The sequence below is a fragment of the Mauremys mutica genome, chromosome 1 (assembly GCF_020497125.1).
Source record: "Mauremys mutica isolate MM-2020 ecotype Southern chromosome 1, ASM2049712v1, whole genome shotgun sequence".
Taxonomy (NCBI): domain Eukaryota; kingdom Metazoa; phylum Chordata; order Testudines; family Geoemydidae; genus Mauremys; species Mauremys mutica.
The window spans coordinates 138,149,508-138,166,970 of NC_059072.1; the positions used below are offsets into that span (position 1 = coordinate 138,149,508).

The window sequence follows — 17,463 nt, forward strand, 5'->3', positions numbered from 1 at the left end:
AAAGGTCGGGTGGCCAAGCAGGTACATAAGATTGCAGAGCCACTACAACTTGCTTGGCTGCTCTCTGTCCTGATGGAAGGGCATCTGGGCCACCTTTACAGCTCTGGCCAGGGGTCAAGCTCCCCCTGAAACACATCCTGGTCATCCCTGGTAACTGTGGAGAGTCAGGAGCTTTATCACCCCTCGACAATACCTTTGGAAATCTGCCCCCTAGTGATTTCTTTGCAGTTCCGATGTTGGCCACTAGATGCCACTGTAATCTCATATGAACAGAGCTGCCAATAGTCGCACAGGCTAAGAATGTGATGTCTCTTGGTGCCATCAGGTGGCCATTTCTGCAGGTTCTGGGAAGGCAGGTGTTAATAACGGAACCTCTTTCCCATTTCCGTGTTTAAAGCTTCAGGATGATTGTATGGTGACACAGGTGGAAACTAAGAACTCCTCTTCTTTGTGGGCAACATAAATTCAAGGAAAGGTGCGTTTTAGGGTTTTTTTTCTTGATTTTGTACATTTTTAATTTTTTTTCCTGAAGATCAAAAATCTGAATAAAGCAACTTTAAGGCAACCAGGTTAGGTGAACTGGGACTCTCCGGGTGAATTGTGTCATGCAAGGTGGGAGCGCCATGTGTTTGGAATCCACCACTGTGGGTCTTTGGTGGAGAGAAATTGATATTAAAGGAAAATATAACACCTTCCTCTGTCCTGTCATTTCCAGGATTCACAAAAGAAAATCTTTCTCAGGGAGGCTTCAGGGTCTCAAAGGTATTTGTGTGTTGGGAATATTCTGCAATGGGACCGAAGATATTTATGTGGTAGATACAGCAATGGTTTGACAGAATATGTTTGGTTTTTTTTTCTTTTGCAGAAGAGCATGTCTTGCTGAGTACAATACCACCTGTGTTCAGACTTCCCCCCCCCCACCCCCGAAACCTGCTACAAGTCTCCAGGTGGAGTTAATTGTGAGTAATACTCTATATAAGCAGGAGAATGGTACTGCTATTGTGGGGAACTTTCCTAGTTTATAGACTACCCCGGTGGAATTGGCTAGTGAAAGAATCTGAGGCCTCGCTCACACTTCCTTTACCCAGAGGCCTGCCTGACCTCGAGGACTCCCCTTCCACTCTCCTGTGTGGCAGAGTCCTTGTAACCCTGACAAAGCTGGGCCCAGGATTCCTGGTGGCTCAACCCTCAACCTTGTCGTGGTCAGTTAGGACACAGACTAGGATGTCCCCACTCTGGGGTGCTTTCTCCAGTCTGGACACTTCCCTGACCCACTGATCATTAGATATAAGCAAGTATGATTTATTAAACAGCAACTAATTAAAAAAATAAGGAAAAATGGGAAAGGTTAAAGAAAAACAAGTAACCCTGCTCTGTGGGCCCAGGAAAACCACAAACAGCATCTCTGGAATAAAAGTAAAGTTCACAGTCTGTTCCTCACACGTCCCAGGCCTCCTGCCCAGGTCCTGGCTCTGCTGTGGGTCAGACACTTACTCTGGTGGTAGCCACATGCCTCATGCTCTAGGTGGCAGGGCCCTTCTCCTCAGCGTCAGCCCCGCCCCCACCCCATCAGGGTCACAGTCTCCTTCCCAGTCCAGCCTACAAAGCCTCTTGGCTGGTGGCGTCTCCCTGTGGTGGACCCTCTGCCCAGAGCCCATTCGGTCTCCCCAGCTGCTCTCCTCTGGCTGCTGCTGCTTTGCTCAGCTCAGGCTGCTTCTCTGGGTCTCTCTGGCTGGTGTGGCTCTGCTTCCCAGGCTCCTGCTCTCCCTTTAGCTCGGCCCCACTCTGGCCCAGGCAGCTCCCACTAACATGGAGGACAGGACCCCCTGGCCTCCTGACTCCCTCATTACCCTGCCTGCCCTGTCAATCAGGCTTACTCTGGGGCATTTACCGCTCCCTATTGGCCTTGGGGACTGTCATTGTCCCTTCCCCTTTGTTTTGGTACTGGGAGAGGGCCAACCAAAAAACCCCACTAAGTTTCAGTAAGGGGCCAAGAGTCCCTTTATATTCCCCCTTGCCAAAAGCCAGAATGTTCACATCAGCAGATTCAGTCCCATATTAACAACATTTACCAGCATCATGTTTTAGATAGATAGATAGATAGATATTAACAATTAACAAAAGACCAATTAACATATTTAACATTCCATGTCCACTTCTTTATACTGTACATGATAATATTGATTGACACAATGCATAGAACCAATAGCATAATCATCTCTAAGTTTAACAGGTGTACAGTCATTAATTCTCAGGGACCTTCTTAAGACTGATAGTTCATTACTCATATTTTCTATTCCCCTGTCCCCAGGTAACACCAGATCAATTTGAGGGGTTTGGTCATTTTCATCAGGGTTTGGATTTGCTCCATTGGTTTCAGTCTCCTTGGGACAGGCTCCTCTATGCCTCCTATGAGCCTTTATCCGACTAAAAGTCCAACATTTTATCTGGTCCTTATGTACTACTCTCTCAGAACCTCTTTGTTCAGGCTGGGTAGTTTGAGATTGTTGTGAGTGACCACAATGTGGGGATTTGGCTCCCACTTGTCCTGTATTTTATGATGTCCCCAGTGTCTATGGTTACAAACTGGTACACAGTCACCAGGTCTGATGAGAGCCCCAGTGGACTTGCAATCATAAGTCCTTTTCCTACTTTGGGCTGTGTATTAGTTGTACTGAAAGCAACTTCGCTGCCTGTCTTTGGCCTGTCATGGACACCTTTGACCCAGTCATCGAAAGTGGTCACTTCATCCTTAGAAAAGACGTCTTGATGCTTCTCTGGCAAAGCCCTTAAGTTAGCCACATCTGCGGGAATCAGCCCTTGAAACACCACTTGAACTGGAATGGCAGTCTCCCACCATGTCTTTCTCGAGGAAAGGTATCCTGTTCTCCTTTCTCCCTCCTTGTCACCTGCAGCTCATCTCCACCCTCTTCAAATGTCACCTTCACCTGAGGAACCACCTCCTCAGGCTGGTGTACCTCTGCAGTTCTGTTCTGAGGCTCCACAGCCTTCACACTTGAGTTTAGAAGACTCATTGGTACACTTCCTCAGATAGCATTAGTCAGTACTTTGGCTAGCCAGAGCCCATTAGGTAGGCTTGACCCCTGATGTAGGCTCTCAAGCCCTCAATATCCATTGGTATTTCCTGGTACCCAGCAGCATTCATCAAGGATCTTGCTGCTCCAGGGAGGAATAACCCCCTTCTGTCTCCCAGCCACTTTAACATTTCCAGTCTGCCCCCTGGGGCTCAGGGAATGGCTCTGTCTCTCCACTCGAGCCAGTACTTTACTCAGCACAACATTCTTCTTAGAGTGCCCATGATGGTTCATCCTCCTGGTTCCTTCTCCTGGCAACAGTAGCCCCTTCAGCTCACTCATAATGTTCATTCCTAGAATCCCTGGGACTCCTTCTCCCATATGACTCCCTTGAGAGACTTTGTCGTTCAGGATAAAGGTGCATTTTCTTGGCATTGTCTAGCCCGTGTACTCTGTGTCTGCTTTGAGTTATCCCACCAATGGGATTGCCAGTCCATTACCTGCTCCTAGATATGTAAACCATGTGCTGTGCATAGTCAGCTCCTTGTCCTTCAAATATTTTTGAAAATGCGACTCAGTAATGGTGGTGACTTCTGAGCCAGTATCTAACAAACAGCTGCTCTTCACCCCTGCTATACATACTTCAGCAGTTAGACAGTCTCCAAATGCTCGCTTACAGAAGTCACTAGATATGCTGGCACTGCCCACATTCCTTTCAACACTGTACACAGAGTGATTGTCCAACAAGGACAGGCCTAGGAATCCTTCTGCCACTGCTTGGCCTTCTACTGTAGGTGGGCCACTCACTCCTGGTGCCCCTTTCGTTCCGAGTGCCTGGGACTCTGTTCTCCTACTCAGTGGACATTCTCAGCTAGTATGCCCTGGAGTTTCACAAGTGGAACAAATGTACCTTCCCAGCTCATCCTTCAGTGGGGCTCTTCGGGATCCCGATGCCCTTGGATACTTGGGCATACTAATGAGGATTTCTTTCTTTTTATCTCCTTAGTCGTCTCTTTCAGCATCTCCTCCTAGTGGCCTGCCAGTTTTTGGACAGCTTCATTTAAACTTTCCAATGTTAACTGTGTGTGAGGCGGGGTCTTTTCCGCAGCAAGTGCATTCACTAGGTCGCCACTTCATGTACCAAAGTTAGGCTTGGCTGTCTCTTCCACAGGAACTTCCTCTTCTTCGGATCAAAAAATGGCAGCCTGCATGAATTCATGGTTCTTCTTACTGGGCTCTTCCTTAAACCTCCTTTTCATTTCACGGCAGAGGGAATCAGTCCAGAGCTCTCAGCACCAACTGCTCTTTCAGAACCATATCTGGGTCTGGAACTCGTTGAGGGTCTCGCCGCTCCACTTTGCTCATTCTCTCCTGGAGGTCATACTCGTATGCCCAGACAGTTTCACCAGGCTCCTGCTTTCTCTCAAAGAACTCATGTAGTCAGGTTCCAATAAGTACCTTGTCTCCATACACTTCTAGGAGGAGTTCAAATATCTTTTCCACATCTTTCTTGTCTGCCATTGCCAGGAATTTTACTGTGGCCTTGGCCTGGCCCTTGAGGTATTCCCTATGAAGTACACACGATCGTCTTCAGGTACTCTTAGTATACGCAGAGCCGCCTTCACAGACTTGACCCACTCCTCTACTGTAATGTCTCCTGGTCTAGCTGGGAAACCACTGAACTCTGTGACCTTCTTCTCCCTTGGGAAATAAATAGTAGGGAGTTTCTTAGCTTCTGCTGCCTGTTGGTCTATTACTGCCTTAGCAAGTGAGAAGGCTTCTCTCTGTTCAGTTCTAGCTTGTTGTAATGCCTCAGCCTGCTCTGATAATTTGTGCTGAAGTTCAGCAAACTGGGCCTGTAGTTTTTCAATTCCAACCATGGTAGGGTTCTTAACCAGAACTGGACAGTACTACCAGAACTCAACCAGTAAACCGAAGGGGTGGAGCCTATGAATTAGATCTTGTTCGTGACACCAATTATGTAAGCAGGGGAACGGTCCTGCTATTGTGGGGAACTTTCCTGGCTTATACACTACCCCGGTGGCACTGGCTAGCAAAAGGATCTGAGTCCTCGCTCCCACTTCCTTTACCCAGAGGCCTGCCTGACCTCAAAGATTTCCCTTCCACTCTCATAACCCTGACAAGGCTGGGGGCTTGAGCCCCAATCTTCTTGTGTTCAGTTAGGACACGGATTAGGGTGTCCCCACTCCGGGGTGCTCTCTCCACTGTGGATGCTTCCCTGACCCACTGATCATTAGATATACTTAAAAGCAAATATGTTTTATTAAATAGCAACTAATTACAAAAATAAGGAAAAAATGGGAATGGTTAAAGAAAAACACATCATCCCACTCTGTGGGCAGGGGGGAACCACAAACAGCCGTCTCTGGAATATAAGTGAAGTTCACAGTCCGTTCCTCACACGTCCCAGGCCTCCTGCCACAGACCCTCATGCTCTAGCTGGCAGGACCCTTCTTCCCAGAGTTGCAGGGCCGCCCAGAGGGGGGGGCAAAGGGGGCAATTTGCCCCGGGCCCCGGGCTCCGCAGGGGCCCCCAAGAGAAGAGAGGAGGCTCCTGCCTCCGCCCCTCTCCTGGAGCCTCAGCGCATCAAGCGCCGAGTCTCTGGCCGAGCCCCTGAGCCCCTCCCCGCTCCGAGCCGCGTGGTAAGGGGGCGGGGCTGGGAGCTCCAACGGGGCCGGAGCCCCGCCCCGCTCAGAGCGCCGTGGGGAGGGGGCGGGGCAGCTGCCTCCGCTCGGCGTGGAGCTCCCAGCCCCGCCCCCTCACCACACGGCTCTGAGTGGGACGGAGCTTTGGCCCCGCCAGAGACGCGCTCGGGTAAGAGGCTGAGGCTGAGGCTGGGGCCGGGGCGGGGGAAGCGGGACCCACCGCCGCCGCTGCCGCGCAGCCCGGTCTTCGGCGGCGGGGGGCCCCTTCTGTTCCGGGACCCGCCGCCGAAGTGCCCCGAAGGCCCGCGGCGGGGACCCCCCCCGCCACCGAATTACCGCCGAAGACCGGGCTGCGTTTCGGCGGCGGGTCCCGCTTCGGCGGTAATTCAGCGGCGGGGGCTCCCGCCGCGGGTCTTCGGGGCACTTTGGCGGCGGGTCCCAGAACGGAAGGGCCCCCCGCCGCCGAAGACCCCGGGCCCCCGGAATCCTCTGGGTGGCCCTGCAGAGTTGCCCCACCCAGTCATGATCTCTGCAAACCCTCTTGCCTGGTGGCGTCTCCCTGTGCTGGGCCCTCTGCCCAGGGCCCGTTCGCTCTCCCCAGCTGCTCACCTCACTTGGCTCCAGACTGCTCCAGCGCCAGCTCCACTCTGCCTCAGCACTGCTGCTGCTCTGCCTTCAGCGCAGCTCCCTGGGTCTTAGGCGCCAACTCTGTGGGTGCTCCGGGGCTGAAGCACCCATGGGGAAAAATTGATGGGTGCTCTACACCCATCAGCAGCTCCCTGCCCCGCCCCCCAACCCCAGCTCACCTCCACCTCCTCACTTGAGCACGCAGCACGCTCAGGGAACAGGTGGGGCCGGGGTGGGGATTTGGGGAAGGGGTCCAATGGGGCAGGGAGGGGGTGGAGTTGGGGCGGGGACTTTGGGGAAGGGGTTAGAATGGAGTTGGAGTGGGGACGGAGAGTAGGCACGAGTTCCCACCAATGCCCGGGAAAGTTGGCGCCTATGCCCTAGGCTGCTCCTCTGGCCCCTCTGACTGCTGCTGCTGTGCTCAGGCTGTTTCTCTGATTCTCTCTGGCTCTGGCCAGTGCAGCTCTACTCCCCAGCTCAGCTCCAGCTCCTGCTCTCCCCTTAGTTTGGCCCACTCTGGCCCAGGCAGCTCCCACTCACATAGAGGATGGGACCCCTGGCTTCTTGACTCCCTCATTAGCCTGCCTGCCCTGTCAATCAGGCTGACCTGGAGTGCTGGCTTCTCCCTATTGGTCTTGGGGACTGTCAGTCTCAGGGTCCTGATTTCTCATCAGCCCTTCCCCTTTCTTTCAGTACTGGGAGCTAGCCAACCAAAAAAACCCACTAAGTTTCAGTAAGGGCCCAACAGTCCCCTTACATCTACATAGAAAATTATAGACAGGGGAGAGGATGAGTTGCATATGTAGAGCTGTAAGATGTAATACAAATGAATGGATGAGCCATTCAAAATCTGTGGGCTCTGAGTAATTTTCTGACAAATTTGAAAAAGGGCTGATTTCACTGGAAAAATATAGAAGATTTTGTACATATTGAGTTTTGAAATGGATCCCTTTACAGAGAAAATGAGTCACTTTCTGAGCACGAAATGGGCCCATCAGGCGGAGTTTTCCAAAACAAATCAATGACTTAGGAGCATAAGTGCTATTGCAAGTCAGTGGGACGTGTGCTCCTGAGGCACTTCTGAAAATCTCACCTGCAGCCAAAGTTGACTCTGGAATCGGAACTCTTGCACATCCAGGATGCACGTGGTGCTGATGCTGTAACCGCGATTACAGGGTGTTTAGTGGAAAAGTGAAATTTGTGGGGTGTGAAAGTGCCTAAAACATTATGAATATTTTTGTGCTTAATTCTGCAGTTACACTTTCAGCTGTTTCGTGCAGCTGCCGTGGTTTGTAGAGCAGGAGAAGAACAGAAGAAGAGTTAAGTGAATTTTGAGTTCCTGGCACAACCAAAATTCCCATTAAAACCAATAAGCCAAATTCTGATCTCCCTCACTCCAGTGTAAATCAAGAGTAACTCCCTTGAAGTCAATAGAGTTAAAGCAGTGAAGCCATGGGTGGAGATGTAGGATTGCTCCTCATGGGGCCAAACAGGCTGATACATAGATGCTGAGTTTTATTTTTCCCTGGGGGTGCTCCATCCCCGCTCCTCCCCCGAGGCCCCACCCCCACTCTGCTCCTTCTCCTGAGGCCCCCCCATTGCTCTACTTCTTCCCACTGTACTTCAACCCCTCCCCCATGGCCCCGCCTGCCACTCTCCGCCCTCCCCTAAGTGCCTCCCCCAGCTGCCAAACAGCTCACAAAAAACCCCTTTCAGGACTAGCCTGTCATCATTCCATACAGCTTCTGGGGAGAAAATTGGGCTCTGCAAAAAAGGAAAAGAATCTCCATTTTCATCATTCGCATGTTTTTCATCTGTGTTTTTCCTCGTTTTCCCTTACAGGACAACCCCAGCCTGAGAAAAGAAGCCAGAGACAGTTTTTTCCCCTCTGCAGTCCCTCCCACTCTAGCCTGTTTGTAAATGTTACACTTACAACCTGACTGAACACACGTTGTGACTGTGCAGTAGTTCACTTGCTAGATTCAGCCCTGGTGTGTAGCTCCCCTCCACAAACTAACTCCAGATCTACAAGACCACACACTGCCCTGGTTCCACACTCAGACTGAAAACAGTAGTTGGTCAAAGCATCTAAATGATAATAGATAATAATAATAATTAATAATAAATAAACTCAACTTCCAAGTGCCTGGGTCCTAGTTTCCGACACACTTTTTAGCAGCACAAACTTGCAACTGAAGGACATTTATCACTAGTTGGCTAAGCAAAGTGGGGCCTTACACAACTCAATGGCACTTCCCTTTTTGTCTGTAACATAACTTTTGAACACCGCAGCTGATCAATTCCAAAACTTCTGGAACTGTTCAAGGCCACAGGCACCGACTCTGTGGGTGCCCGTAATTGGAGCACCCACAGGGAAAAATTAGTGGGTGCTCTGCACCCACCGGCAGACAAGCTCCCCGACCCACCTCACCTCCTCCTCCGCTTCCTTTCCTGAGCGCGCCATATCCCCGCTCCTCTGCCTACCTCTCAGCGTTTGCTGCCACCAAACAGCTGTAGCAAGCTCCAGGAGGGAGGCGGGGGGAGCGGGAACATGGCACGCTCAGGGGAGGAGGTGGGGAAGAGGTGGGGTGGGGATTTGGGGAAGGGGTTGTAATGGGAGCAGGAGAGGGCAGGGAAGGGGTGGAGTCGGGGCGGGGCCAGGGGCAGAGGGGGGTTGAGCCCCCACCGGCACCATTAGAAGTCGGTGCCTATGTTCAAGGCATCAATGGGAAGACAGCTATTAATTTTGGTGATATTTGGAAAACCAGAAAATTCTGATTTCCACCGGTGTATGGGAAAACGCAGGCCAGCAGCATGCCCCTTTGGTGCTGCAGGCAGCGGAATCTCTGTGGCGCCCCCTGCTGCTGCACACCCAATCCGCAGCAGAGCCAGCAGCTTAATGTGCTGCTCACAGGCTGTCTGCTTACAGTGGCATGTAGAGTACAGGCACTGCAAGGGTAGCTGTAATGTTTGGGTGGTGTGGCGCTCTGCCCCCGCTAGTGGAAGCTAGACTGCTAGAGATTGATGAGCCTGCTACAGACTTGGCTAAGAGAGAGCTGCCTTTCAGTTCAGCCATAGAACCTCATACATTAAGCTCCAGAAGTCACAGGTTTGATCCCAGCCAGCGATGGCTGGAGTCTCATGGCATTACATAGCTATACACTGCAGTGAAAGGCTCTGGCAAGCAGGGAAGCAGCAGGACACTATACTACTAAAAACAGCAGTGTAGACACAGGAGGCACAGCTTGGGTGTGTAGAGATCTGTGTGGGTTATACAACTTGCGGGTTCAGGTATGTAGAGCACTCTACCCGTCCAAGCCGTGCCTCATTGTGTCTGCTGCTGTTTATACCCATGCTAGCACGGTGTGCACTGTCTGTACTCTACACGCTGCTGCAAGTGTAGCCATATCTTCAATGGGTGTACAGCTCTGCCTACAAACACAACAAAGTGTGCAACTTCTAGTTAGTGCTACAGGCCATCTCAAAGAGACAGTAACCCAGGCAGTAACAAAAGGGCAGAGGAGTTGCCCAAGGTTCTTGGGCTGACAGCAATACTGCTGACATGCTGAAGTGCAAAAACCTGCTAAATTGCTAAATGTACCTGAATCCTGACATGTATTCCCCTACTCCCCTGCTATTTTGGTCCTTCCTAGGGCCGGCTCCAGGGTTTTTGCTGCCCCAAGCGGCCAAAAAAAAGAGAAAAAAAAAGCCGCAATCGGCGGCAGCTCCACCGCGCCGCTTTCTTCTTCGATGGCAATTCGGCGGCAGGTCCTTCCCTCCAAGAAGGACCGAGGGACCCTCTGCCGAATTGCCGCCAAAGAGCCCAACTTGCCGCCCCTTCCCCTTGGCTGCCCCAAGCACCTGCTTGCTGAGCTGGTGCCTGGAGCCGGACCTGGTCCTTCCCACACAGTCCTGCCAATGCCCCTCAGTCCTGCCCTGCAAACCCTTGCTAGTCCAGCGCTGGGCTCCCCACACAGTTCTGCCAATGCCCCTTGGTCCTGCCCTGCAGCCCGTGCTAGTCCAGTCCCCCCCACAGCTCTACCCCAAACTTCTTTAGAAGTGCCAAAATGAGGCACTGAGATGTGGGTTTTTACGAATAAAGAACAGCTGATTTTTTGAGGTTACAGAGAGGCAGGACAAGACCCGTAGGACTATAGAATCCTTCCATGGATTAAATCCACTACAGCCCACGTCCAAAGAACCTTTTCCTTTCCTCTTGCCTCTGAGGTCTCTCTGAAGATCATCGCTGTCCCTCTTCCACACACTCAGGAGTTAGTCCGGCTTTTCCTTCTCAACGGTGTAACTGAGCCAGAGCTCTGCATGCTACAGGCATGGGGGAGAGGCTAATAGAAACCACACTGTCCTTTGCAATCTCCACTAGCAGTGTCTGCACTGGGAAGAGTAACAGTAGATCATAAATCTACTTTTGAGCTTCCTGTCCATTAACCTCACTGAAGGGGACTCTTCTCAGCATTGCAGACCCCCAGCAGTAACCAAAATTCGGGTCCAAATTCTAATAATGGCTGTAACTACTCTTATTTATACCTTGGTTTGGGCCGTAGGCTTGCACCATGGAGCCCATCCCAGTGCCGTGCAGGATGGAATGTGCTGAGAAGCACACAGTGAGGGACTGGAGTTCTGTGTGGGCCTCTCTTCCTCCCAATGTGGGCACCAGAATGAAAGGGCTGCAGAATCCCCTGGCCTAATGTCTGGCCCCAGGGAAGCTGGCGCAAAGACAACCTGCATGTCCTTGCTGAGTCTCTTGGTTGTTTACTCCATGTTCCTCCTGTTGGAACAAAGTCAGGTGATATGGGCCAGGGCCCTGCAGCAAGTCAATACCTCAGCTGTAAATATGCAGCTGGCTGCTCTGTTCCTTGGCTCAAATACATTGTGCTCCCTATGGCCCCTGTTGTAACAAAGCCAAGTCATTAAGTGATGAACCAGCAAATTCTGTCCTGTCCCACTTTCCAAATCCTCTGTTATCTGCTCACTGCTTTCCTGTCTTCTCCTCAACTCCCACGCCATCAATGTGCTCAGCTGGACCAGACAGCTATTGGCTAGAGCTGGTGAAAATCTCCAATGGAACATTTCTCTTGTGATGGATCTGCTAAGCAGGGGACTGTGACTCCCATCAGCCACCTCCACACTGCACTTCCCCTTCCTCCCAGCCAGGTGCAGGAAAAGGACCAGGATCTGTCTGGGAAGTGGTGGCTGCTTGGCAAGCCAGGAGCTACAAGGAAGCTGGATGCAGAGGCAATCTCCAGGAACAGATGCAGAGCTGCATATGGAACTGTCTGTGATTGCTGGAGGTTACAGCTGGGTGCAAGTCTGTGTGCAGCTTATGGGGGAGTAGCAGCAGCTGGGCAGAGAGCCAGTGCAGAGTGGCTCCAATGAGAGACACTAATTGAACTGGCCTGGAAGGGTTGCCAATCTTCTGATTGCACAAAACCAAACACCCTTGCCCTGCCCCTTCTCCAAGGCCCCACCTTGCTCCCTCCATCACTTGCCCTCCCCCACCCTCACTCACTTGCTCATGTTCTTGACTAGTGAATGGACTGAAGAGGGCACCGCAGACACTGGGCCTGAAAAGCCCTGACTCTCAACTAGCCAGCCCAAGAGACTCAAACATTTATCACTATTGCTCACTGGGAGCTGTAACTGTCTAACCTTCCCCTTTCCTGCCAGCCCTAGTAAAATACCCTTTCCCTTAGCCACGTGTCTGAGTTAGTGGGAGCCACCAGGGCTAGCATGCAAAGGCCTAGCTGCTGAAGCACCTACATGGGTGGTCTCCGAGTTGGGGTACAACTATTGGCACCCTAGGAGTTTGGTGTACTCAGGGATGGGTTAAAGAATTTTGGGGCCCTGTACACCATGGAAATTAGACAGAGCATGTGAACTAATATCTGTAAATATGAGATCACCTTCATTCATTATTATTATTTCCAGATCTTTCTCAGCAGAAAACACAGAAGCACTACTGGCTGTTAAAAGAGGTTGTTCCTAAGCTAACTTGAGCAGTACTGTATTTTGAGTATTAGAAAGAATACAAACAGAATTAGAATATAAGAATAAAAGTTGTATACAGCCTCACTAAGTGAGAACAAGCAGTACAGTGTGTAGAGTTGCACATTTCATGAACCAGAAGAAAACACGTATGATTAATATATTTTAAAATGTTTTGTTTGGGTTTTTTGGTTAACATTATAACCACAATATAGTTCACTTTGTTATATTTTTTCAACAAATAGCTATTTTTATAGGACTCATAGCTTCAGAACATAACATGCACCTAGTGTACTTCATTACATTGGTTTAGTACAGAGATTCTCAAACTTCACTGTGCCATGATCCCCTTCTGACAACAGCAATTATTACACGACCCCAAGAGGGGGGACCGAAGCCTGAGCCCAGCTGCCCTGGGTGGCAAGGCCACAGCCCAAGCCCCACTGTCCCCGGTGGCCTGTAATCTGAGCCCAACCACCCAGGGCTGAAGCCCTTGGGCTTTGGCATCAGTCGCAGGTGGTGGGGCTCAGGCTTTGGCTTTGGCCCTGGCCCCAGGCACCAACAATTCTGAGCCAGCCCTAGCGACCCCATTTAAAATGGGGTCCCAACCCACAGTTTAAGAACCGTTGGTTTATTGAATTCTCAGATCATTAAATCCAAACAACCCAAACTGCCTATATAAATGCACAACAAAAACATGGCCTTAACTACAGTACTGCAGGGGCTTCTTCCAAGATCACTGGCTAGCAAAAATTTTGATTATGTTACTGTAATCCAGGGTTCATGTCACATCACTGTCCACGGACATTAAGGCCAGGGTGTTCTTTCTGGCCTGCCCCATTGTTAAGTGGTCTGAGGTTTTAATTCTGCTCATCCTGGAGAATGACTATTCTGCTTCAGCATTTGTAACCAGCAATGTAAGGTAAATACGAAGAATGATGCCCACATTTGGGAAAGTGAATCCAGGTGGGGAGCCTTCAGCTGCTTTAGTAGGTTAGCTGGCGAGTAACAATCTTCATTTTTTGAAAAACAACAAAACTGTTCAAACTCATCTTCAAAAGTTGCTTCGGGATCAGAATGCATATTTTGCAACCAAAGCTGCAGCTGCAGAAGAAATCTCAGCGTGTGGCATATTGTTGAAGTTGTTTAGGAAGTCAAAATCCTTAAATAAATGAATATTTATTGCAGTGCCACACATATATGTGTGGCACTGCACCCCATATTCATCATAGAAATATTATAATATGGTTATGGCATAATTAAGATGCATTTTGTACAAGATAAGTCATGTGAGATGTCATTGGAGAAGTTATGATTTGCTGAATATGATTATCCTATTTGTATGCAAATATCACTTTTGCATCTGAAGTTATAAATACTGACTATGTTTCGGTACTTCAATTGTAGTTACACCTGGGTAACACCCACTAGACAAGATGCTTTCAGTCTAGATAGCTGGTTGGGAAGGGCTTATTCAGGTCAATGAGCCATTATGGAAAACAATAGGCCTTAGGAGAAGCTTATTTCTTACCAGGTGAGCCTTCCTGGGAACACTCCAGACAGCCTGTAAGTAATGCCTGCTATGACTCTACAAGGACATGTGACCAGGTCACATGATTCTGGACTCCATCTTGGGATGTCAGTATTTTTCCACAAACTGGTCTGAGAACCAAGTTTTGAAACAAAGGGTTCCCACTTCCCACCATATGCTAAAGCTGTATAAGGCAGGAAGTGACATCGCAATAAGCTTCCAGACAACTTTGCAGGGGCACTTTCAATCTGTCAGGGTCAATTATGAAGTTAAAAGTTTCTACTCCACATTTTTGCGGCCCATGCAGCTCTATAGTTGGTGTGTTGGATTCACATGCCTGCTGTTTATGTTTTGGGACTCAAGGAGCACAAGTGCTTCCATTTCATCTCATCTCATCACTCAGGTGCCATAAAAAAAATCACCCAATGACTTCAAGAGTTGGACAGTGGAAGCAAGGTCGATCTCATAAAAACTGACAGTTGGGGAATTAAAAAAAATCTCCTTTGAGAGTAAATAGGAAGGGGATTGTGCAGCAGGGTATTAACCCACTGTTGACAGGGCACACTATTGAAGTGCTAACTCTTCACATGTTTTCACTTCCTGCTCCTTGGCCAGTTCCACAGGGAGGTGAAGGCTGGGTTACCACCCACAGCCAATTGCATAACTTTTCCAACTGTTTGTACGGGAAGTGACTGGAGCTGGGCCCATGCAGGTTGGGGATTACAGCAGAATGACATTGTTTACACAAAACTCCTTCTGTGTGAAAAATTCAGATTGGGCAACAGAAAAACTTTAGCAAATTATTTTGGTTAAAAAAAATCCTTAAACAAAATTCCAAAAAAAACCCAGAACATTTGTTCTGACATTTTCAGATAAAATATTTTGATTTTTTTGGTTCAAAATTGCTTTTCCTTTAAATGGTTTCTTTTAATTGTATTTTAAAAAATGCTCAAATACATTAAAAAGACTCAAAATCAAAATGAATTTTTTTCTTTCAGATTGAATTAAATGTTTCAATTGACCCAAAATATTTTTTGCAACCTTTTGATTCACCAAATGTTTAGAAAACTTTTGGTTTTGGTTCAATCCAAATCAATTTTTTTAAAAAAATTCACAATTATCAGCAAATCAAAAATTACTTATTTTCCCAGGTATATTGGGGATCTAAATAGGATCCATCCTTCCCCTGACTAAGGCTTCCCCTGTATTTCACAGCAACATTTGGTGGCTAAGTCATGGCAAGGTTTTGATGTGCTTTGTAAACTGTTTTGATGTGGTCAAAGCCTTTTTGTCGGAAAAGAGGACAAAACTATCCTGAACTGAATAATGACAAATGTCTGTGTAAGCTCATGTTTCTAACTGATATCACCACTCACCTAAACGAACTCAACCTCTGTCTCCGGGGTGCAGGGTGCAGGGCAAATGGTTCTGGATCTTTATGAAGCCTGGAAGGCATTTGTTGTAAAAGTTGCCGTTTTTTCTCAGGATATTTGAACTTAGACTTTCTGCTACTTCCAGCACATAAAAGAGCTATCAACACATTGCATTGTCAGTGTCAATGAGATTGGAATGCACATGCAAGAACTGGAATCAGAATTTTCTGACAGATTTCAAGATTTCCAGCAATTTGGCCCAATGCTTTCTTTTCTAATTAAACCTGAAAAGTTCAGTGAAAGCGACTTGGATTTGTCTGTATTTCAGTGAATGGGTGTTAAAGATTTCAAAATGCAGCTCATTCAGTTAAAAAACTCAGAATTGTGGGCATCAAAGTTTGGAGATCTACGAAGTGCACTTGAAGCTACCGAGAGAGATCATGGGGCCACTATTCTGACCTGCTGGATGTCCTTGCCAGTGAAATTTAACTGTTTGAAGAAAATTGCATTTGCAGTGCTTCAGTATTTGGATCCACAAACCTGTGTGAACAGGTATTTTCACACATGAAATCTGTCCTCTGTCCCTCTTGGAGCTGGTTAACAACTGATCACTTAGAAGCCTGTGTGCAGCTTAAAGCATCCAAATACGTGCCAGACATTGGAAAACTCAGCAAGAACAAGCAAGGGCAAGGATCACACTAAACTGATAAGATCTGCATTTTAATTTAATTTTAAATGAAGCTTCTTAAATATTTAAAAAACCTTATTTACTTTACATACAACAATAGTTTAGTTCTATTTTATAGACTTACAGAAAGAGACCTTCTAAAAATGTTAAAATCTATTACTGGCACACAAAACCTTAAATTAGAGTGAATAAATGAAGACTTGGCACACCACTTCTGAAAGGTTGCCGACCTCTGGACTAGAGGCAGGAAAAGGGAGACATTTATACGGGGGCCTCAAGCTCAGGGGTCCCCAAAACTTCTGTAACATCTGCATAAATAAAGTAAATGGGAGGGGGTGGGGTCCCTGCAAACATGATGTCCCAGGGCCCCAATTTCTCTCAACGGACCTGCCCGCACGTGTGCCGGGGGCTATTATTGGAGGTAACTGGCTAAGATGCTGGTGGAACGTGCTATGTGGTATTGCCAACATCTGAGATTTGTTTGCGAGAGACGAGACTTCAGAGGAGGCTGGAGCTCCCCTCACACTGACACAGGGCACCCACCTGGGGCCAGAGTTCCGGAGACTCTCCCCTCCCATCGCCATTCTCACAGGAGGGGAGTGGGAAGAGGGGAGCAAATAGACAAGCCGCTTCAGATGGCTCCTCTGCTCCTCCCCAGTCCCCTCTCCTCCCTTCCACATCTGGTCTGGGAAGGGACAGGGGGGAGGGGGGAAGAGCCCTGGTACTGCCCCTCCAGCCTGGGTGAGGGGGTGGGGACCCCACAGCAAGACCCTCCCCCTCAGACCTTGAAGAAAGAGGGGTGAAGAGCCTCAATAACGACCAACATGAGGCTGGAGGGGGCTGGGTGGGGAACTGATGGGACTGGGGACTGATGGGGCTGTGGAACAGGATTAACGCCTGGGCATGGGACAGGCAGATGTGGGGGTGAGAGCTCCTGCAGCAGGGCCCCAGAACCCCTTAACCCAAACCTCTGGTAGAGTGGGTCAGACTGACGGTCACACACACACACTGGGGAGGGGCCCGGGGAGTTCAAATGACCAAAACCAAAATGTCTTTTTTATATAAAATTTTAAGATTTTGTGAGGGTTAATCTGATGATGTTGAGGGTCTGACTCGCGCTTTTTGATCTCTTGTGGTTGGCAGTCCTGGGGATGGGGACAGGAAAGGTTTCTCTGGAAACAGGGCAGGATTTGGGAGTTCGTTCCAATCCCCACAGAATGCTGGACTGGCCCTGTAATGAGCTAAAGGGCTTCTCCAACCACCGCAGAGAGCTGCTGGAGTGATACAAACAGGGGCTTGGGGTGAATGGCTCAGACACAGGACAGTGTCTCACATGAACACTTCCAATAAATATCTTCCCCCGCATTTGTCAGGGTCTGGCCAGGGACAGTCTCTGTGCCACGAGTCAGAGCTGTTGGCTCTGGATCCTCCTCACGTACCTCTCCCCATTTCCCAAATGGCCCTGGTCGCCTGCCCGTATCTCGCCCCTCCCGGGGGCTGTTTGCAGAGAGAGGTATAAAGGGGCGGACCCAGCGGACAG

The 17,463-nt window shown here is 49.1% G+C and overlaps 1 long non-coding RNA gene across 1 annotated transcript; it reads left to right on the forward strand.

Moving 5' to 3' along the window:
- The first annotated feature begins 344 nt into the window (after window positions 1-344).
- LOC123355725 lies at window positions 345-8,458 on the forward strand. Its single transcript, XR_006575188.1, has 4 exons — window positions 345-475; window positions 866-959; window positions 7,584-7,647; window positions 8,171-8,458. It is a non-coding gene; the product is annotated as an uncharacterized LOC123355725 (long non-coding RNA).
- Window positions 8,459-17,463: the final 9,005 nt, after the last annotated feature.